The sequence below is a fragment of the Heterodontus francisci genome, chromosome 1 (assembly GCF_036365525.1).
Source record: "Heterodontus francisci isolate sHetFra1 chromosome 1, sHetFra1.hap1, whole genome shotgun sequence".
In the NCBI taxonomy this organism is placed as follows: Eukaryota; Metazoa; Chordata; class Chondrichthyes; order Heterodontiformes; family Heterodontidae; genus Heterodontus; species Heterodontus francisci.
The window spans coordinates 284,694,120-284,715,094 of NC_090371.1; the positions used below are offsets into that span (position 1 = coordinate 284,694,120).

General features: G+C 44.9%; 1 protein-coding gene across 2 annotated transcripts in view; it reads right to left on the reverse strand.

Moving 5' to 3' along the window:
* Nucleotides 1-20,975, reverse strand: part of LOC137377455 (protein phosphatase 3 catalytic subunit alpha) — a 310,308-nt gene that overhangs the window by 177,742 nt on the left and 111,591 nt on the right. The gene's annotated exons all lie outside the window — the stretch shown is intronic.

Here is a 20,975-nt window from a genome sequence, read left to right on the forward strand (position 1 = left end):
AAAGGCATGGTTTAACAATATCACAATTATGCAATATCTAGTGTTTTCCATCTTATTCCAATGTCTATTCAGGCACATACAAGGGAAGACACCCGAAACACATATCTTCCTTTGTAACAGTGTGGCTCCAGCCAGTGGAGAATTTCCACCCCGATTCCCATCGACTTCAATTATACAAGGGCTACTTGATGGCACTCTGTCAAATGCTGCCATGACGGCAAAGACAGTCATTCTCACCTTGTCTCTGGAATTCAGCTTTGTTATCCATAAGCAACATGACAAACAGGAGTAGGAATAGGCTATTCGGGTCTTCCAGCCTGCGCAGCCATTCAATAAAATCACATCCGATCTCCCACCTCAACTTCACCTTCCTGCACTGACCCCACATCCTGGATTCCCTTAGCATCCAAAACCTATCAATCTCTGTCTTAAATATACTGAGCAAACAAGCATCCACAGCTTTGCCAGAGATCCGCAACCCTTTGAGTGAAAAAGTTTCTTCTCATCTCAATCTTAAATGGCCGACTCCTTATCCTGAGACTGAGACGCCCTAGTTCTAGACTCTTCACTCAGGAGAAAACATCCTCTCAGTATTTACGCTGTCAAACCACTTAAGAATTTTATATGTTTCAATGAGATTAATACTCATTCCTCTAAACTCTAGGAAATATAGACCTACTAGATCTACTTATTATCTCCTCATACAACAGCTCTCTAATACTAGAAATCAGTCTAGTGAACCTTTGCTGTACTCCTTCTAAGGAGACCAAGACTATACACAGTACTCTGGGTGTGGTCTCACCAAGGTCCACATTTGGGTCAAGACTGTGAGATGGTCGAGAGCCGGGTGATCCTGGTGGAACCTAAACTAGCATCAGTCAGCAGGTTTTTTGGTAGGTGAGTACTGCTTGATAGTGCAGTCAATGACCACTTCAACCACTTTACTGATGATTGAGTGCAAACTGACGGAGCAGTAATTGACCAGAATGGATTTGTTCTGCAAGTGCGGAGAACTTTGCAGAGTCAACTGGGCAGTGTGCGCTTTTGTAATTTCCAGTGCCTAGGTCGATGCTGGGTGGTCCGTCTGGTTTTATTCTTATTCAACGTTTCTGTTGCAGTTCGATACAACCGAGTGGCTTGCTGGGCCATTTCAGAGGGCAGTTAAAAACCAACCATATTGCTGTGGGTCTGGAGATACATATAGGCCAGACCAGGTAAGGACAGCAGATTTCCTTCCCTAAAGAACATTAGTGAACCAGATGGGTTTTAATGCAATCTCAGTTTCATGGTCACCATTACTGAGACCAGCTTTGATGAAGCACAGAGAATGATAAATGGGAAATTGCAGAGTGTGTACGGCTCCAGAATGAGGGGTCCTGCAATTATTTCCACGCTGTACATAGTTCCTCATCACCTTAAACATTCACTTCCTCCACCACCGGGGCACAGCGGCAGAAGTGTGTACCAGCTACAGGATACACTGCAGCAATTTGCCAAGGCTTCTTCGACAGCACCTTCCAAACCCCAACCTCTGGCACAGAGAAGAGCAAGGGCAGCAGACATGTGGGAACATCACCCACAAGTTCCCCTCCAAGTGACAAAAGCTATCAGTTTTAAGCTAACTTGCACACTCAGAGAAAAAAACACTTTGCAGTAATGTGACTTACACTGAAGAAAATGCAGTTCCTTTGATAAATTTTATTGCACGTGAAATGTCTGGGGATGTATGTATATTTTATATACACATGCTCAATTGCACACTGACACACTCACTTATTTTTCACCCGTGAGAACATGAACTAGATGCAAAATTTTTAATTATCCAGCCATACAGAGGGACTGATGCACCATTTAACTTCATTTGAATTTGTATATAATCTATTTCTGGTAATTGTAATTTTTTTGCATCAAGGATTGAATTAAGCAACGTAATTAATATGAAGTGGGAATTTAATACTTAAAAAGGAATGAGATCATTTGAATTAAGCAACTTTGAATTAAGAGCAGACTGCATAATTCAACCTTTGAAGTAGCAAGTAATTCTTTTATGCATCAATAGTCAAGCAAAAAGGAATCAAGCTTGTTCTTAAAGTACAGAACACTTGAGTATGCATATGGTTAAGGTGCTGGAGGGCATTTAATGTTAATTCCACTTCCAAGTAGTTATTTTCCATTATGAAGCTGTTGCATTGAACAGTCCTATTCAAGTCTTCATGAATGTTACTAGCTGGCATTAATATTTTACTAAGAGACACTCTCTTTGAAATTCTACACTTGCTTTAAGCAGAAATGCAAAATTCTGGCAACATTTCAAAATCTGGTACTGTTCTCTATCTGTGCAAGCAATGCAAGTACTTTTCAAATCAATAACTTCTGCTGTAATTTTCAACTTGGTACAAATTAAAACACAAAAAATAGATGCAAAAGAAAAAAAAAAAATCAGATTCATACTTGTGGGTCTCTAATATGCAAAAATAAAATCTAAGACCAAAACTTTCCACCACACTAAACTTCAGTCTGCAGTCCGAGGCAATGAGCGAACAATAACATATTCCTATTGGTTCTGCGCTTTGGCATTTACAGTTGGAAAAAGCTGCATTCATCTTCCCGCTTCCCTGAATTTGCTTTTCCTTTGTTTCTGTCATACCCTTGCCTGTAGAATTCGAGTTGGTATGTGCCAGTTTCATTACCTGCAAAGCACACGGCATTTCAAAGTGCATTTATCTTCATTAAAATGACAGCAGATTTTATTAAACTAGTGTTGGTAGTTTTCGATCTAAAGTTTGGGGGGGATGGGGGGGGGGTTGGGGGAGAGAAGATGACCAAACAATAATATAGTGCCTCCGATGTGTAGCAAAACATCCCAAGGGTGCTTCACGGGAGCGTAAATCAGAGAACAATGCGACACCAAGGCCCGCAAGGAGCAATGAGGAGAGATGACCAAAAGCTTAGTGAGAGAGGTAGGTTTTATGGAGGCAACCCCAGAGCTTTTGGTCCAGACAGCTGAAGGCATGGCTGCCAATGGTGGATCGACTAACATTAAGAATGCTCAAGAAGCCAGAGTTGGAGAAGCAAAGAGATTCAAATAACAGAATTCAATCCCCAAAACAATAAGAGTAGGTCTTGGAATCTCCCATAATAAGAACTGAATTTGACTGAAGTCATTATAAAGTACTAACCCTGCGAGTGACGTACAAACACCTGCATGGGCTGCATTATTCATTCTTCCATTTATTACCCTATTATAATGCAATGTTTTGGGAAAATAACGACCCTCCAATGCCAAGTCATTTAAATTAAAACGTGGAACATTTGTCACCAGTAATCAAAGTTGTGATCAAAAACAAACATCTCCACAGCGACATGTACTGGTGAAGCATTCCAAAGCTCCACAACAACTGAATAAAAATGGGACAGAGACAAACCCAAATATAAAGAGGTTTTGGATAGGCTGGGAACCTGGACCATTCAGGAGGAAAGTTAGGGAGTGCTTTTTACTCACGAGAGGTTATGGAAAACTGGACCTTACTTTCCCAAAAGGTTGAGCACGTTGGTATTCGAATGGAGCTTTCAAGACCAACAGAGATTGAGATCTAAACACACACACATCCCCTTGCGCACGCACACATACCACAGAGCACAGGACTCCTGACGATTTCCCTCTTCTAGTTCATGAACATAAGGACACAAACTCTTAATGCACCTACTGTCATCCCAAACAGAGGGCTGCTAAACAGGACTCAGTATTGTGAGTTGCTGAGATGGAAAGCTAATTTATCAGTCACAAGCCTTGTAAATGCAATTAAGGTGGAAGGAAGCGACGTCTAGACAGTGATGCAAGTTGGGCAGGAGAATTTACAGCTCCCATTACCGACTGGTGCAAGATAAATGAACTAAAATAGAGGAAAGGTATGAAACAGCTCAATCCACTAAAACCAAGTGTCAGAGGCAGGAAGCAGAAAGATGATTTCTGCACAGTTAATTAAGTAAAAAGGGTCCAACTTTCAATCTACTGATATTTTTGTGTAGAATTTATAAGTAAATCCAGGGATTTGCATACCGCATTACAAAGGGAAGGAAGGTCAAGGCAGAAGACATAGACAAGCGTTTTAAAAAAAATTTAAGTAGGTTTTCCAGTACAAAATCAACCTGCTTAGTTACACTAGCTGACTGGGCGCCATAAAATATACAAAGCGACTCCTGACAACACAGCTGCCCACCGACGTAATCAGAGTGCTCCAAGCTGCGCACATGTGCAAACGGTCTCCTGCTCTCAGTGTGATGCTGCACAAGTGCAAGCGCAGCCTACGTCTTGCCAGAAAGAATTGGCGCATGCGCAGGAAAAAGTCATTGTGTAACGCCGACATCATCGAGCAGCTGAATGAGGCACTTTGAGGCTGGAGCTCGATCCGCGTCACTCGCTCCCCCCAACTCAGCGACCTTCTCCCGCCCACTGACCGCTCACTCCAGGCGTCGACACTTTCTCCTCCTCCCCCCACCACTCCCCTCAGCTGACTGTTCCCCACTCCTCACTTCACACCCCCCGCCACCCCACTCTCCGGCCACTTGCTCCCCGCATTCCCCCCACCCCTCTCCAGCTACTAACTCTAGGTTGTGCCGTTTCCCTCGTCACCCCTCGCGGCCCACCTTGCTTCTTCGAGCGGCGCAGAGAGAATGATCGAACGTGGGAGCAAGCGACCGAAAGGAGGGAAATGGCACGGCCCAAAGCTAGCGTCTGGAGTTGGAGGGGATGGGGGCGGTGGGGGAAGAGAAGCGGGGAGCAAGCGGCCGGAGAGCGGGGGCGGGCTGGAAGCGAAAAGCGGGGAACAATCACCAGGGGGGGGGGAAAGAGGGGAGCAGTGGCAAGGGCTGGAACGAGTGACTAAGGGGGGGAGGGGGGGGGGGGGAGATGGGGATTGGCAAGGCTGTAGCAAGTGCTTAAAAGAGGGCAGTGGGGAGCCAGCGGTGAGAAGACGGGAACAGGAGGCACCGATAGAGAGAAGAACAATGGCAAGAGGAGCGGGGGACTGTTGGAGGTGGGATGCAAGTGTCAATGGCAGCCATTGAGGGGATTTTAGGTTGAAGTTATTTTTCTGTGATAAATTGAGCAGCACCATCTTTAATCCTGGCAGTTGTTTGAACGTCGCAGACAGTGACGTTTCAGTGGAAGAGGCTGCATTTGCGCAGGTACTAGTACTGCACCACCTAGTGGTTGTGTTGTCAGCAAGCGCAGCCAAAAATATACTTCAAATTCTGCCAGACAAATAATTAAATATCAAAAAAATGCCTAGCCCAGGAAATGTATCTTATTTAGAAGCAATAAAATGTTGTCCATCAAGTCTGAACAGATACCTAGTACAAAACATTGAGAACTATTCATCCATAATACTAGCAAAATACTGTTCTTGTATTGCAATACCTCACAAAGTAAATAACCTTTGTTTCCAATGTGCCAATAGAAACTGATAATTACTCACCCAAGTGCCCTTAGGTGTCAGCCGTGGCTCAATGGGTAGCAATCTCTCGCTCCCAGGTCAGAAGGTTGTGGCTTCAAATCTCACTCAAGACTTGAGCACATAATCAAATTCGGCAGTGCAGTACCGAGGATGTGCTGCACTGCCGGAGGGTCAGTGCCGAGGGTGCGCCGCACTGCCGGAGGGTCAGTACCGAGGGTGCGCCGCACTGCCGGAGGGTCAGTACCGAGGGTGCGCCGCACTGCCGGAGGGTCAGTACCGAGGGTGCGCCGCACTGTCGGAGGGTCGGTACCGAGGGAGCGCCGCACTGTCGGAGGGTCGGTACCGAGGGAGCGCCGCACTGTCGGAGGGTCGGTACCGAGGGAGCGCCGCACTGTCGGAGGGTCGGTACCGAGGGAGCGCCGCACTGCCGGAGGGTTGGTGCCGAGGGTGCGCCGCACTGCCGGAGGGTCAGTACCGAGGGAGCGCCGCACTGCCGGAGGGTCAGTACCGAGGGAGAGCCGCACTGTCGGAGGGTCCACCTTTTGGATGAGGCGTTAAACCGAGGTCCTGTCCACCAGCTCGGGTGGACAAAAGAGATCCCATGGCACTATTTCACTATTTGGTGGCCTGGGGCCAATATTTATTCCTCAACAGACATCACTTAAAACAGATTACCTGGTCATTATCACAATGCTGTTTGTGGGAGCTTCCTGTGCACAAATTGGCTCCTGTGTTTCCTACATTACAACAGTGACTACACTTCAATAGGTACTTCCCTAAAGTGCTTTGGGACATCTTGAGGTCGTGAAAGGTGTTGGCTCTAAATTACTTCAAAAAAATGTCAGCAGTTAACGTCACAGTCTTGTAGCAGCTGCAATATCTTTCTCCCCCCCTTCCCTCATTGAGTGGCAACGCTGTTTTAGCTTTTAACATTCCAAGCTAAACTAGCACATGTCAAAAACAAATGGGACTCACCACATAGTGATTTAACTACACTGGCATCTCAAGCGAAGGAGGAAACTAACCCAACATTCTCCAAACTGCAACCCTCATTAGTGGAAGTTAGGCAGTATTTAGTGAGCATCAGTTGTGCAGCTTAAGAACACGGCAAGCACGGACAATGGTCTGAGGCTCATGCATTTCTTTTAAAATGCCCATTTGTAATTTTGGCGTTAAGACTTCTTTGGAAGCTTAAAAACATTGTATGGACTGTGTCCACAAAGTAAAAACAAATTGATAAACCTGAGCAGACAAACAGGTCATCACAAAACTGCACTGGTGCAGCAGCATACGCTCGAGGTCACATTATATATATGGTTGGTTGGTTGGGGCAGAGCAGCCAACGTGCACTGTACCTGACTGGGAAATGTCTGTTATCATCATTGAGCACACAAAACAAACCTAGCGTTCCATACTGCAGCCGTCCCTGAATCTGATGTCACTTCAAACTGGTGGCTTGTCCATAAAGGGAACAGAAAATACAACAAAAACGAGTGTTCACTTAGAAACAGGTTAGACAGGAACAGGCTTGTTGATGGTTGAATCATAACGAAATCAAGTTCCATTAGAAAGCTTTACTTGGGGCAGTAAGAGTCCTGTATCAACAGAATAACAGCGAGGAAGGAGGGAGTTTGCAGTACAGGTTCAGGATTAATGCACATTAACAACACCAGCTTCTCACTCAGTGCTCTTGTCAATTTCATTACTGACTCGCTGCTACAGATCCATGACTCTCAACGCAGAAAGCATTTGTCAGGACATGACAGCACGTTGACTGTGCTTTTAGTTAATGCTGCACACCAACCCACCAGTCCTATTCCTCTTCATTGCTGGCAACTGTGGATAGACACTATTAGATCGCCTTAAAAACACCTGCATACTGGCCCCTAATGTAGGTTAATCAGGACTAGAGCCAGCAGAAATATAATGAAATCCTTTCATGAAGTTCAAACCCCAGTTTCAGACTCAATGCTTCGGGATTTCTTTAACCCCAAAGTAAATCAATTTTCTTTGATCAAAGATTTGGTAGCATGTCTTTTGACATTCTGGATATTGACAGGGAACCCCTTAGATAATGTATAAATTATCCCAGTGTACAACAGCTCATTTTTTTCTTTGAATGTGAAAATATTTTCAATAAAATAGTTTCAAAAATCTAATAGGAGTGAAAACAAGAGACAGCATTTTAGTTGATCCAGCTTTGCCACTTCCGCAAAGGTGTCAGCCTTGGTGGGCAGCACTCTCACCCCAGTCAGAAAGTGGCGAGTTCATGTCCCACTCCAGACACCTGACACGCCAGTGCAGTACTGAGGGAATGCAGCACTGTCAGAGGAGCCATCATTCCGATGAGACGTTAAACTGAGGCTCCATTTTTCCTCTCAGATGAATGTAAAATACCCCATGGCATTACTGTGAACAGCAGGGGAGTTCTCCCCAGTATCCTGCCAATATGTATCCCTCGATCAACACCACAAAAGGAGGTCAGTGGCTGGGTACTCTACAAGAATAACTCACCTCCTGACTCTACAGAGCCTGTCCACCATCTACAAGGCACAAGTCACGGGTATGATAGAATACCCTCCACTTGCCTGGATGAATGCAGCTCCAACAACACTCCAGAAACTCGATACCATCCAGGTGACAGCAAGCCGCCTGATCAGCACCCCACCCACCAGCTTCAACATTGACTCCCTCCACCACTGGCACACCATGGTGAACTGCCTTCTTAAACAACTTACAGTCAATGTGGTGTAGACACACGCCACAGTGTTGTTCGGGAGGGAGTTCCAGGATTTTGATCCAGTCCTTAGATAACACAAACATTTTAAATTTTGAAGGACTATTTGGACATCATAAGCTCTGCTCTGCTCCTTCTCCACAGCAGGTAGGTAAATACACCAAGTTTCTCACACCATGTGAAAGATAATTAATGGCCCATTCATGACTCTGTGATGCTTATTGTAACCGGAGGTCTCAGCCAAAAAAATCATTCACAAGATGTGGGCATCGCTGGTAATGCCAGCATTTACTGTCCATCCCTAACTGCCCCTGAGAAGGCGATGAGCCGACTTCTGAACAACTGAGTGACTTGCACAGCCATTTCAGAGGTCAATTAAGAGTCAACTACATTGACTCCAGACTCTCAGCACAGAAACAAGGATGGCAGATTTTCTTCCTAAAGGACATTAGTGAACCAGATGGGTTTTTACAACAATCCAGTAGTTTCATGGTCACCATTACTGAGACTAGCTTTTTATTCCAGATTTATTTAATTAACTGAACTTAAATTCCCCAGCTGCTGTGGTGGGATTCGAACCTATATCTCTGGATCATTAATCCAGGCTTCTGAATTACAAGTCCAATAACATAACCACAATGCTACCATTCCCAAGCAAGAGTTTAAGACAGCGGTCGACAACCTATGGCTCTTTAACATCTTATTTGCGGCTCCCAACCTTTTAACATGAAGAGAGGCTTTAAAAAAATTAAGTCAAGAAAAGTAAGTTGTGTTTTTATTGCAGGGTTAATTTTAACGAAAATCATTGTGCTCTAAATAAATCCGAGTGGGATAGCTACACCATGGTTACAGATGATGCTGGAACCACTCAGCAGGTCTGGCAGCATCTGTGGAAAGAGAAGCAGAGTTAACGTTTCGGGTCAGTGACCCTTCATTGGATTTCAGATTTCCAGCATCCGCAGTATTTTGCTTTTATGTTATAGATGATGCCTTTGGTTTGAGCAACAGGTTTTATGGCTGCGATCATTATTGTTTCTACTAGAGCTGAGATGATAAATTATTCTGAATGTGCTATTAGAAACTATTTTTAATCACGAGAATCTGCAGCTAAAAATCTTGTCTTAATTCTATGCATTGAGTTATAGTTTGTTTTAAGACTGACGTTACTGACAAAATCATAGTAAAAAAAAGTCAAAAAATATAAATTCAGAATTAAGTCTATTTTAATTTTTTTTCTATCGATAAATGAATTCAATATATGTATTTTATTATATATGCTAATTATGCATTCGACCAGAGACACTTGGCAATTTGCCAACTATTTGGTTTAGAAATGCTGAATTTGTGTCTTGTGGCTCCCAATAGATTTTATTTTAGGCATTTTTTTTTGTTTTTAAAAGCCTCTTCAGGCAAAAGCGGCTGCAAACCCCAGTTTTAAGATATCCTGTGAGGAACACTTTGTTTACCGTTAAGCACTGATTTTTTTTTTCCTTCTGATATATTCTGCTTAATATCATTTTGCTGTATCCTCTATGCAATATTAGAACTGCTCCCCCAACTTCATCAACTCCTCTCATGAAGGTACTGGAGTTAGAAACATTTTGATCAAAAGATCAAGATATAAACAGGATCACCAGGACACGGTCATGCTATTTATTTTTGTGGGGGGGTAGGGGAGGTGGATGGTGACTTCAGGATTAACCACTTCGATAACACTGTTTTCTCTTAATTCAAAAGGTGCTCAACTCAAACTTAGAATTATGCAAAAAAAGTCTCCTGTGCAAGATCAGTTAATTCAAACTCCTGGTTAATGCTATATTCTTCGAAGGAAAAATAACTAAGCAATCAACTGTACGCTTCTACATTGGTTACAAATATAGCACTGAGCATCTCCCAATACAAAAACTTGAATTTAAATATCACCTTTAACACAGTAAAGCATCCCAAGGCACTTCACAAGGGCCTTGTCAGACAGAATTTGACATTGCGCCACATAAGGAGATATTAGGTCGGGTGACGAAATGTTTGGTCCTGAGGGAGAGAGAGAGAGAGAGGTAGAGAGGCGGAGAGGTTTAGGGAGGGAATTCGAGAGCTTAGGGCCCAGGCAACTGAAGGCAGAGCCACCAATGGTGTAGTGATTAAAATTGGGGATGCACAAGAGGCCAGAATTGGAGTGCTGAGATCCGAGAGCTGTAGGGGTAAAGGAAGTTGCAGATATAGGGAGGAGCGAGGACTTGAACCTGGATATATATTTGAAAAGGAAACATTTGCAGGGCTATGGGGAAAGAGTAAGGGCAGTGGGACTAATTGGATAGCTCTTTCAAAGAGCTGACAGAGACATGATGGGCCAAATGGCCACGTGTGCTGTAAGATTCAATGATCCCACAAATTACATCAGATGATCTTTAGTGAAAGAGAATCCCACAAAACACAACTGCAGCTCTAGCTGTTAATATTTCACCTGCCCTGAAGCACCCAATTTCACTGATGCATTAGCACACGATAACTGCCTGCCACGGTGACTCAAATCCACTGTAGTGCTTTCCCCAAGATTAATTGCCTGCCCGCTACTCCAGTCATTTTCTGTTGACATTTATTCACGATAAAAAATACATTTTGAAACACAGATTAAAAAGTAATTAGACAGCCATCCAATGTGTAACATTAGAAGGAAGCTTGCTCTTACTCTCTCTCAATACTCAAGTGTGCAAGTAATTCGAAATTCCACATCCCAATCTGAAAAATATTCAGATCAATCTCAATATGCAAGCACACCTGGAAGCCCAGTGTATATATTCTTACAAATTCTACAAGAACAGTCTCCTGTACCTCCCCACAATGGCTCAGTAATTTCATCCAGTCTATCAGCATATAAACAGGCCGTTCAATTCAATTGGTTTATGCCAGCATAAATGCTCGACACCAGACTCCTCCCACCTCTCGACATCTCACCCCATCAGCATCCCCTTCTATTCCTTTTCCCCTCATGTGTTTATCCAGCTTCCTCCTAAACGTATCTATACAATTCGCCTCAACCACTCCCTGTGGTAGTGAATTCCACATTCTCCCCACTCTCTGGGTAAAGAAGTTTCTGCTGAATTTCCTATTGGATTTATGGCAACTGGTTATGACCGAGTAGCCGAACCCTACAAAGCAGGAAGATGCAGGTTTAGTGGCTCTCCCAGCCTCTGCAGTTTGAGATGCTCTCTGACTGCAGGGGGGTGGGGGCTGGAGAAACAGATCTTGACTTCCTGTCACTGACTGATCTCCAGAAACCCCTGCTGGTAAGTACTTGTGGACATCAGGCCTGGGGCCAGAGGCAGCACTGCCCTCAGTCAAATATTCCACCAACACAAAAACAGCCAACTTGGAGATACCAGAAGGCAAGTGGCATTTACGGAACCACATTGAGAATCAGAGAAAGCTGCACATGGCACACGACTGGTGCCGACTGATACAAATGCTGATCAGCAGACCTTCTAGGATAAACAGTCATCTGCCTTCAAATCATCTATGGTTTCACCTCTCTTTATCTCTGTAACCTCCTCCAGCCACACAACCCTCTGAGATCTCTGAACTCCTCCAATTTTGGCCTCTTGCTCATCGCCAATTTCCTTCACTCCACCACTGGCGGTCATGCCTTCAGCTGCCTGGACCATTAGTTCTGGAATTCTGTCCCGAAACCTATTGGCCTCCCTGCTCCTTTATACTCTCTATAAAAATCCAGCTCTTTGATCAAGCTTTTGGTCACCTGCCCTAATAAACTCCTATGTGGCTCAGTGTCAAATTTTGTTTGCTCCTCGCTCCTGTGAGCAACTTGGGAAGTTTTAACCATGTTTAAGGTTCTATATAAACAACACTTGTTGTTTTATCACATTGCTGCACCAGCAGAGAACTTTAGTTAAATGTGATGCTGGGAGGGTAAAAATAGAAGCACCTCAATCATCATCACTGTGAGTATCGTTTATGGTTAACACCCTACTCAAAGTTGACAAAAAAACCAACAACATTTAGACAATGTTGAGTATCTTTATACACAAACAACTGGAACAAAGTCAACATTTTAATCCCCAGCAGCCTCTTTCTTTCATGCAATCTGGAAGCAAAAGGGTAGACCTCCAGCTGTTTGTAAACATTTACAGACACAAAAAAGCACTTTCATCAGTCCAACACACGTGAATATAGATTAAGGGATCTTGTCTAAACATCCTTTTCCCTCCCCCACTGCTAACCAATACCAAGATAGAGAGCTGGAAATATCAGAGCAAAGCAAACGTCTAGCGTGGTGAAACTTTGGCAGCAGAAATGGTGGTAAGCAGAGTGGAAGACAGCATTCAGGAGGCCACCCATGCAGTATCAAGCAGAGGCCAATACCACATCTCAGTGTTTTACCATTTGCACGACAGTGTTGAGCTTTACTAACTGCTGGCCTCAATTAGACCAGAATATAAAAAACTCACACACGATAGCCCACAGACAACACAACACGCAAGGCAGATATGATCAAACTTGACTCAAACGGAATTAAATTGTTTATTACACATTATGGCCTTTCCCATCTCGAATCTTCTCCCACCCTACAACCTTCCTTGATCTCGTTAACTTCCTCCAGCCCTAAATACCCTCAAGAGATAGCTGCGTTCCTTCAATTCTGGCCTCTTGAACACCCTGATTTTAATCGCACTGCCATTGGTAGCCATGTCTTCACAGTGCAGGAGCTAAAACTGCACAGTTCTGATCTCTATTATAAAGAGGATATAGAGGCACTGGAGATGGTGCAAAAAAAAGGCTTAAGAGGAAGTTTTCAGAACTTAGAAGTTATACCTATCAACACAAACCAAAGAGGCTGGGGCTACTTTTTGTAGAAAAGAGAAGGCTGAGGTGTTTAAAATAAAAGACGTGCATTTATATAGAAAGTGCTGGAAATACGCAGCAGGTCAGGCAGCATCTGTGCAGAGAGAAGCAGAGTTAACATTTCAGGTCAGTGACCTTTCATCAGAACTGGCAACGGTTAGAAAAGAATTAGGTTTTAAGCAAGTGAAGGGGTTGGGGGGGGATGGTGGGAAAGAGAACAAAAGGGCAGGTGTGTGATAGGGCAGAGCGCAGGAGAGATTAAATAACAAAGCTATCCAATTCTGGCCTCTTGCTCATCCTAGTTTTGTTTCTCTCTCCACAGATGCTGCCAGACCTGCTGAGTATTTCCAGCACTTTCTGTTTTTATTTCAGATTTCCAGCATCTGCTGCATTTTACCTTTATATTATTGCATTTATATAGAACTTTCCATGACTACTGGATGTCTCAAAGTGCTTTACAGCCAATGAAGTACTTTTGAACTGTAGTCACTGTTGCAATGTAGGAAACGTGGCAGTCAATTTGTGCACAGCAAGCTCCCACAAACAGCAATGTGATAATGACCAGATAATCTGTTTTGTGGTGTTGATTGAGGGATAAATATTGGCCAGGACACCGGGGAGAACTCCCCTGCTCTTCTTTGAAATAGTGTCATGGATTCTTTTACATCCACCCAATCAGGGCGACGGGGCTTCGGTTTAACATCTCATTCAAAAGGTGGCACCTCCAACAGTGCATCATTTCCTCAGTTCTGCACTCGAGTGTCAGCCTAGATTGTTTATGCTCAAGCCCTGGAGCAGACTTGAAACCAGAACCTTGTGATTCAGAGACGAGAGTGCTAGCAGCTGAGACACAAAGGGTAACTAGATAGGGATCTTTAAAACGAAGGGGTTTGATAGAGTAGATGTAGAGATGATGTCTCTGCTTGTAGGGGATTCAAAAACTAGGGTCCACAAATATAAGACAGTCACCAATAAATCCAATAGGAAATTCAGGTGAAACTTCTTTACCCAGAGAGTGGTGAGAATGTGGAAACTGGAACTCGCTACCATAAGGAGTGGTCGAGGCGAACAGTACAATTACATTCAAAGGGGAAAGGAACAGAAGGATGCGCTGGTAGGATGTAATGAACAGGGGTGGGAAGAAGCTCATTTGAAGCACAATCACTGGCATAGACCAGTTGGGCTGAATGGACTGTTTCTGTGCTGTAGACTCAATGAAACTCTAAATATTTCTGGGTTAATTTGATTTTGGACATTTCTACTCTTCCAAAAGAATTGGTGGGGCATGTTAACATGGGGTTCACAAGTTTCTGTTTTTGAGGACATTCTAATTATCTACCTAAAACCTCAAGTTTAAGAGAACGTTTGAAATAAAAAAAAACATCTGCTCATTTTTCCATTCTTCTCCAACTGTTTAAAAATAAGGGGTTGCCTATTCAAGAAAGAGCAGAAATTTTTTCTCAGAGGGTCGTGAGTCTTTGGAATTCTCTTCCTCAAAAGGCAGTGGAAGCAGAGTCTTTGAATATTTTTAAGGCAGAGGTAGATAGATTCTTGATAAGCAAGGGGGGTGAAAGGTTATCAGGGGTAGATGGAAATGTGAATTAATATGTTCAACTTATTGAATGGTGGAGCAGGCTCGAGGAGGGGTCGAGTGGCCTACTCCTGCTCCTAATTCATATGTCCGGATGTAACATGTTGCTGTCTTGCTGGCTGGAATCACTATGGCTAATACAGAGACCCAGACATCCTTACTATTTGGAGCATTATGGTATTGAAATGAAGGTGTTATGGGATTGCTCTCTGCCAGCAATAACCTAAAGTAACAATTACAGGACACAGTCCTTGCTAAGTGCCTTTGCATTCCTCCTTTCAGTTACACGTGCAGGATGTACATACAAATGCAAGTAAAATGTCTCTTGTAGTTAGGTTTTTACTACTATTTATATTGATCCTTCATATTCAAATTACATTGGCGATATAAATTTGTTAGAATGGGAATAGATTGCTTAATTATTGAACATTAAAGAAAATGAAAGCTAAGAAAATGCAGCCAAAGCATTTATGGTTAAGAACTCTAAACTAAACTAAACTTGTATTCACACTGCACCTCATCACATCCCAATGAATTATTTTTGAAGTGGATTATTTAATGAAATGGGGCAGCAAAGCTGAGCGCAGTTAAATAGCACAAACAAGAGCACAATAGTATGCCCTGAAGTCTCCAGGAATTAAAGACTAAAGCTTCCAGACACTGCTGCCAACAAACCCAAGAGAAAAATCCTGAACTCCATTTTTAAAAAAAAAATTTTTTTCTTCATTTTCTTTGAACACTTTCATTTACTAGCGATAGAAATAATTGTCATGGATAACACAAGACAGCTGTTTTGACAGTGCTGAATCACCCAATCGAGGGCTGAAGTCTGCAACAAAAACAGAAAGTGTTGGAAATACTCTCTCAGCAGGTCAGGCAGCATCTGTGCAGAGAGAAACAGAGTTAATGTTTTAGGTATGTCACCCAGTAGTGATTACTCTACAAATCCTGGAGACTCCAGAACAATCCGAGAGAATTGGCAACATTATGCTCCAGTCCTGAAGTAGTCCTTGAACCCACAACTTTGACTGACACAACAGAGCCATCAACTGAATCCAATTGGGTCATCAGTGAAGACTATCAAAAGAGTACTTCGGGGACTATTTAAAAGGGGTAATTTCTTTAGGAAAGTCATTGTGAATCTCGTTTTGGCAAGTGATATTACATAGGAGTTACATATACATCTCTGAATGAATCATTGTGCATATACAGCACAATAGGTTTTACCTAAGTGTTAAAGAATGACATAGACAGGGCTAAGCCGCGCTGTGACGCCCAGTTTTATTCAGACAGGAATGCAGTATATTCATCAGCTCAGTAAAAGAAGGATCAACATGCTTTACTTCAACCCAATATCTTCAAACCAATATTTTCACAATATTATTGAAATGCTCTGTCATGGTTTCTATTTAATCAGCACTCAACCCAAAAGGTGGTTAGACAGCTCACAAATTATTGAAAAGCCATGCATGAAAAAAGATCAACTGCCCATCAACTCATCTGAAATTCAGCTGCCAGTATCGTTCCTATTCACCAATCGCCCCTTTTTTTTTGAGGAAGTGACGAAGATGATTGATGAAGGAAGGGCAGTGGATGTTGTCTACATGGACTTCAGTAAAGCCTTTGACATTATCCTTCATGGCAGACTGGTACAAAAGGTGAAGTCACATAGGATCAGAGGTGAGCTGGCAAGATGGAGACAGAACTGGCTCAGTCATAGAAGACAGAGGGTAGCAGTGGAAGGGTGCATTTCTGAATGGAGGGATGTGACTAGTGGTGTTCCGCAGGGATCAGTGCTGGGACCTTTGCTGTTTGTAGTATATATAAATGATTTGGAGGTAAATGTAGCAGTTCGGATTAGTAAGTTTGCGGACGACACAAAGGTTGGTGGAGTTGCGGATAGTGATGAGGATTGTCAGAGGATACAGCAGGATATAGATCGGTTGGAGACTTGGGCGGAGAAATGGCAGATGGAGTTTAATCCGGACGAATGTGAGGTAATGCATTTTGGAAGGTCTAATGTAGGTGGCAAGTATACAGTAAATGGCAGAATCCTTAGGAGTATTGACAGGCAGAGAGATCTGGGCTTACAGGTCCACAGGCCACTGAAAGTGGCAACGCAGGTAGATAAGGTAGTCAAGAAGGCATACGGCATGCTTGCCTTCATCGGTCGGGGCATAGAGTATAAAAATAGGCAAGTCATGCTGCAGCTGTACAGAACATTAGTTAGGTCACACTTAGAATATTGCGGTGCAATTCTGGTCGCGCACACTACAAGGACGTGGAGGCTTTGGAGAGGGTACAGAGGAGAGTTTTACCAGGATGTTGCCTGGTCTGGAGGGCATTAGCTATGAGGAGAGGTTGGATAAACTCGGATTGTTTTCACTGGAACGATGGAGGTGGAGGGGCAACATGATAGAGGTCTACTAAGTTATGAGTGGCATGGACAGAGTGGATAGTCAGAAGCTTTTTCCCAGGGTGGAAGAGTCAGTTACTAGGGGACATAGATTTAAGGTGCGAGGGGCAAAGATTAGAGGGATGTGTGAGGCAAGTTCTTTACACAGAGGGCGGTGAGTGCCTGGAACTTGCAGCCGGGGGAGGTGGTGGAAGCAGGTACTATAGCGACGGTTACGAGGCATCTTGACAAATACATGAATAGGATGGGAATAGAGGGATACGGACCCCAGAAGTGCAGAAGGTTTTAGTTTTAGGCAGGCATCAAGATCAGCGCAGGCTTGGAGGGCTGAATGGCCCTGTTCCTGTGCTGTACTGTTCTTTATTCACTGACCAACTGGTCAGACAATGCCTCAATTTCAAAATCCCACCCGTAGCCTCACCCCTCCCTACCTCTGATCTTCTCCAGCCTTACAACCCTAAGTGATCTCTGCACTCTCTCCAATTCTGGCCTCTCTTGCTCATCCTAGTTTTGCTTCGATGCTCCATTTGCTGCCGTGCTTTCAGCTGCCTAGGCCCAAAACTCTGGAATTCTCTCCCTAAACCCCTCCACCTCTCCTTGACCAAGCATTTGGTTACCTGCCCCAATCTTTCCATGTGGCTCAGTGTAAAATTTTGTTTGATAATTGAATTCTGTGATGAGCCTTCAATCTTTTTACTACGTTAAAAGGCACAATATAAATTGTCAGTTGTTGGATAGAACAAGTTATTGAGTTTTTCACTGAGATACCAGCAGTGTCAAGTGATGTCACAGTTTTACACCCAGTTTCAATACTGAGCATTTACAGGTCAAGCAGAGCAGAGATTGTAGAGAGGGTACAGCCGCCCTCCTCCAAAGTGCCTTAGCCAAAGTGCTCAAGCTCAACAAAACTTGACCACACCTCCTAACCTTCCACACAGATTCTATACATTCAGTCTTCCACCTCAAGCTGCTGCAAGGCTTCCCTTTCCAGCTTGGAATGAGTAGAGCGCTCAAATACACCTCCGAGGGACTGTCTATTAGGACGAGAGAACCTGTAGCACTTCAGCTTTACAGAGATGCATTTCAGAAGGGGACATTACAAAAGATACACTTGATACGTAACTGGATAGAGCGAGTGAACTCAGAATACACCAGTCCTGCAGCCTAGAGGGCCCAAATGCAGTGTTTAAAAGAAAAAATTAGAAAGTACTTCTCAACACAAAGTGACCAAGAGCTAAGCTACTGGACCGGGAAGAGAGCTGCAGTGAAATGCTCGAAGTACAAGATCATTGAGCAGCCCTTCATCCAAACCACGTAGATATTCATTAAGAAATTAATTGATGTTTCGATTTTCATAATTTATTTCTGGCACCACCTGTTATTATTTACAAGCACAGTAGAAGCTAAGAGAGGACAAACAAACTTTAGATTCTACATGAAGTGACCAAGTGTTACATGGGTAGAGCCTGCCTTGAACAGTAAACGAACTGAGTAGTACAGCAACCAAGCGATTGGCCCATCTATCTTCCCAATGCATACACCGCTTGCGTTGAAAGATACTCTTTTTAAAATAGTTGATGGCCCATAACATCAAGTAAGTGCAAAGTACTACTGAGAGAGAGAGAGAGACAGAGAGAGAGAGAGAGAGAGAGACAGGAGAGAGAGAGAGAGAGAGCCAGAGAGACAGAGAGAGAAGAGACAGAGAGAGAGAGTAGAGAGAGACAGAGAGAGAGAGAGAGAGAGACCAGAGAGAGAGAGAGAGAGAGAGACAGAGAGAGAGAGAGAGAGAGAGACAGAGAGACAGAGAGAGAGAGAGACAGAGAGAGAGAGAGAGAGAGACAGAGAGAGAGAGAGAGAGAGACAGAGAGAGAGAGAGAGAGAGCCAGAGAGACAGAGAGAGAGAGCCAGAGAGAGAGAGAGAGAGAAGAGAGCCAGAGAGAGAGAGCCAGAGAGAGAGAGCCAGAGAGACAGAGCCAGAGAGACAGAGCCAGAGAGACAGAGGCCAGAGAGACAGAGCCAGAGAGACAGAGCCAGAGAGACAGAGCCAGAGAGAGACAGAGAGAGAGAGAGAGAGAGAGCCAGAGAGAGAGAGAGAGCCAGAGAGAGAGAGAGAGCCAGAGCGAGAGAGAGAGAGCCAGAGCGAGAGAGAGAGAGCCAGAGCGAGAGAGGAGAGAGCCAGAGCGAGAGAGAGAGAGCCAGAGCGAGAGAGAGAGAGCCAGAGCGAGAGAGAGAGAGCCAGAGAGAGAGGAGAGAGCCAGAGAGAGAGAGAGAGCCAGAAGAGAGAGAGAGAGCCAGAGAGAGAGAGAGAGCCAGAGAGGAGAGAGCCAGAGAGACAGAGCCAGAGAGAGAGAGACAGAGCCAGAGAGAGAGAGACAGAGCCAGAGAGAGAGGAGAGAGAGAGAGAGACAGAGAGAGAGAGAGCCAGAAGAGAGAGAGAGAGAGAGAGCCAGAGAGAGAGAGCCAGAGAGACAGAGCCAGAGAGACAGAGCCAGAGAGAGAGAGACAGAGCCAGAGAGAGAGAGAGAGCCAGAGCGAGAGAGAGAGAGCCAGAGCGAGAGAGAGAGAGCCAGGAGCGATGAGAGATGAGAGCCAGAGCCGAGAGAGAGAGAGCCAGAGCGAGAGAGAGAGAGCCAGAGCGAGAGAGAGAGAGCCAGAGCTAGAGAGAGAGAGCCAGAGCGAGAGAGAGAGAGCCAGAGCGAGAGAGAGAGAGCCAGAGCGAGAGAGCCAGAGCGAGAGAGAGAGAGCCAGAGCGAGAGAGAGAGAGCCAGAGCGAGAGAGAGAGAGCCAGAGAGAGAGAGGAGCCGAGAGAGGAGAGAGAGCCAGAGAGAGAGAGAGAGCCAGAGAGAGAGAGAGAGCCAGAGAGAGAGAGAGAGCCAGAGAGAGAGAGAGAGCCCAGAGAGAGAGAGAGAGCCAGAGAGAGAGAGAGAGCCAGAGAGAGAGAGAGAGCCAGAGAGAGAGAGAGCGCCAGAGAGAGAGAGCCAGAGAGACAGAGCCAGAGAGAGAGAGACAGAGCCAGAGAGAGAGAGAGAGAGAGAGAGACAGAGAGGAGAGAGACAGAGCCAGAGAGAGAGAGAGAGAGATGAGAGAGCCAGAGAGAGAGAGAGAGCCAGAGAGAGAGAGAGAGCCAGAGAGAGAGAGAGAGCCAGAGAGAGAGAGAGAGCCAGAGAGAGAGAGAGAGCCCCAGAGAGAGAGAGAGAGCCAGAGAGAGAGAGAGAGCCAGAGAGAGAGAGACAGAGAGACAGAGAGACAGAGCCAGAGAGACAGAGCCAGAGAGACAGAGCCAGAGAGACAGAGCCAGAGAGACAGAGCCAGAGAGACAGAGCCAGAGAGACAGAGCCAGAGAGACAGAGCCAGAGAGAGAGAGAGACAGAGCCAGAGAGAGAGAGAGAGAGACAGAGCCAGAGAGAGGACAGAGAGAGAGAGAGAGAGAGCCAGAGAGAGAGAGAGAGCCAGAGAGAGAGAGAGAGCCAGAGAGAGAGAGAGAGCCAGAGAGAGTGAGAGAGAGCCAGAGAGAGTGAGAGAGAGCCAGAGAGAGTGAGAGAGAGCCAGAGAGAGTGAGAGAGAGCCAGAGAGAGTGAGAGAGAGCCAGAGAGAGAGAGAGCGCCAGAGAGAGAGAGAGAGAGACAGAGAGAGCCAGAGAGAGACAGAGCCAGAGAGAGCGAGATGAGAGCCAGAGAGAGAGAGCCAGAGAGAGAGCCCAGAGAGAGAGAGAGCAAGACAGAGCCAGAGAGAGAGAGAGCAAGACAGAGCCAGAGAGAGACAGAGCCAGAGAGAGACAGAGCCAGAGAGAGAGAGCCAGAGAGAGACAGCCAGAGAGAGCGAGAGAGCCAGAGAGAGACAGCCAGAGAGAGCGAGAGAGCCAGAGAGAGACAGCCAGAGACAGCCAGAGACAGCCCAGAGAGAGCCAGAGAGAGCCAGAGA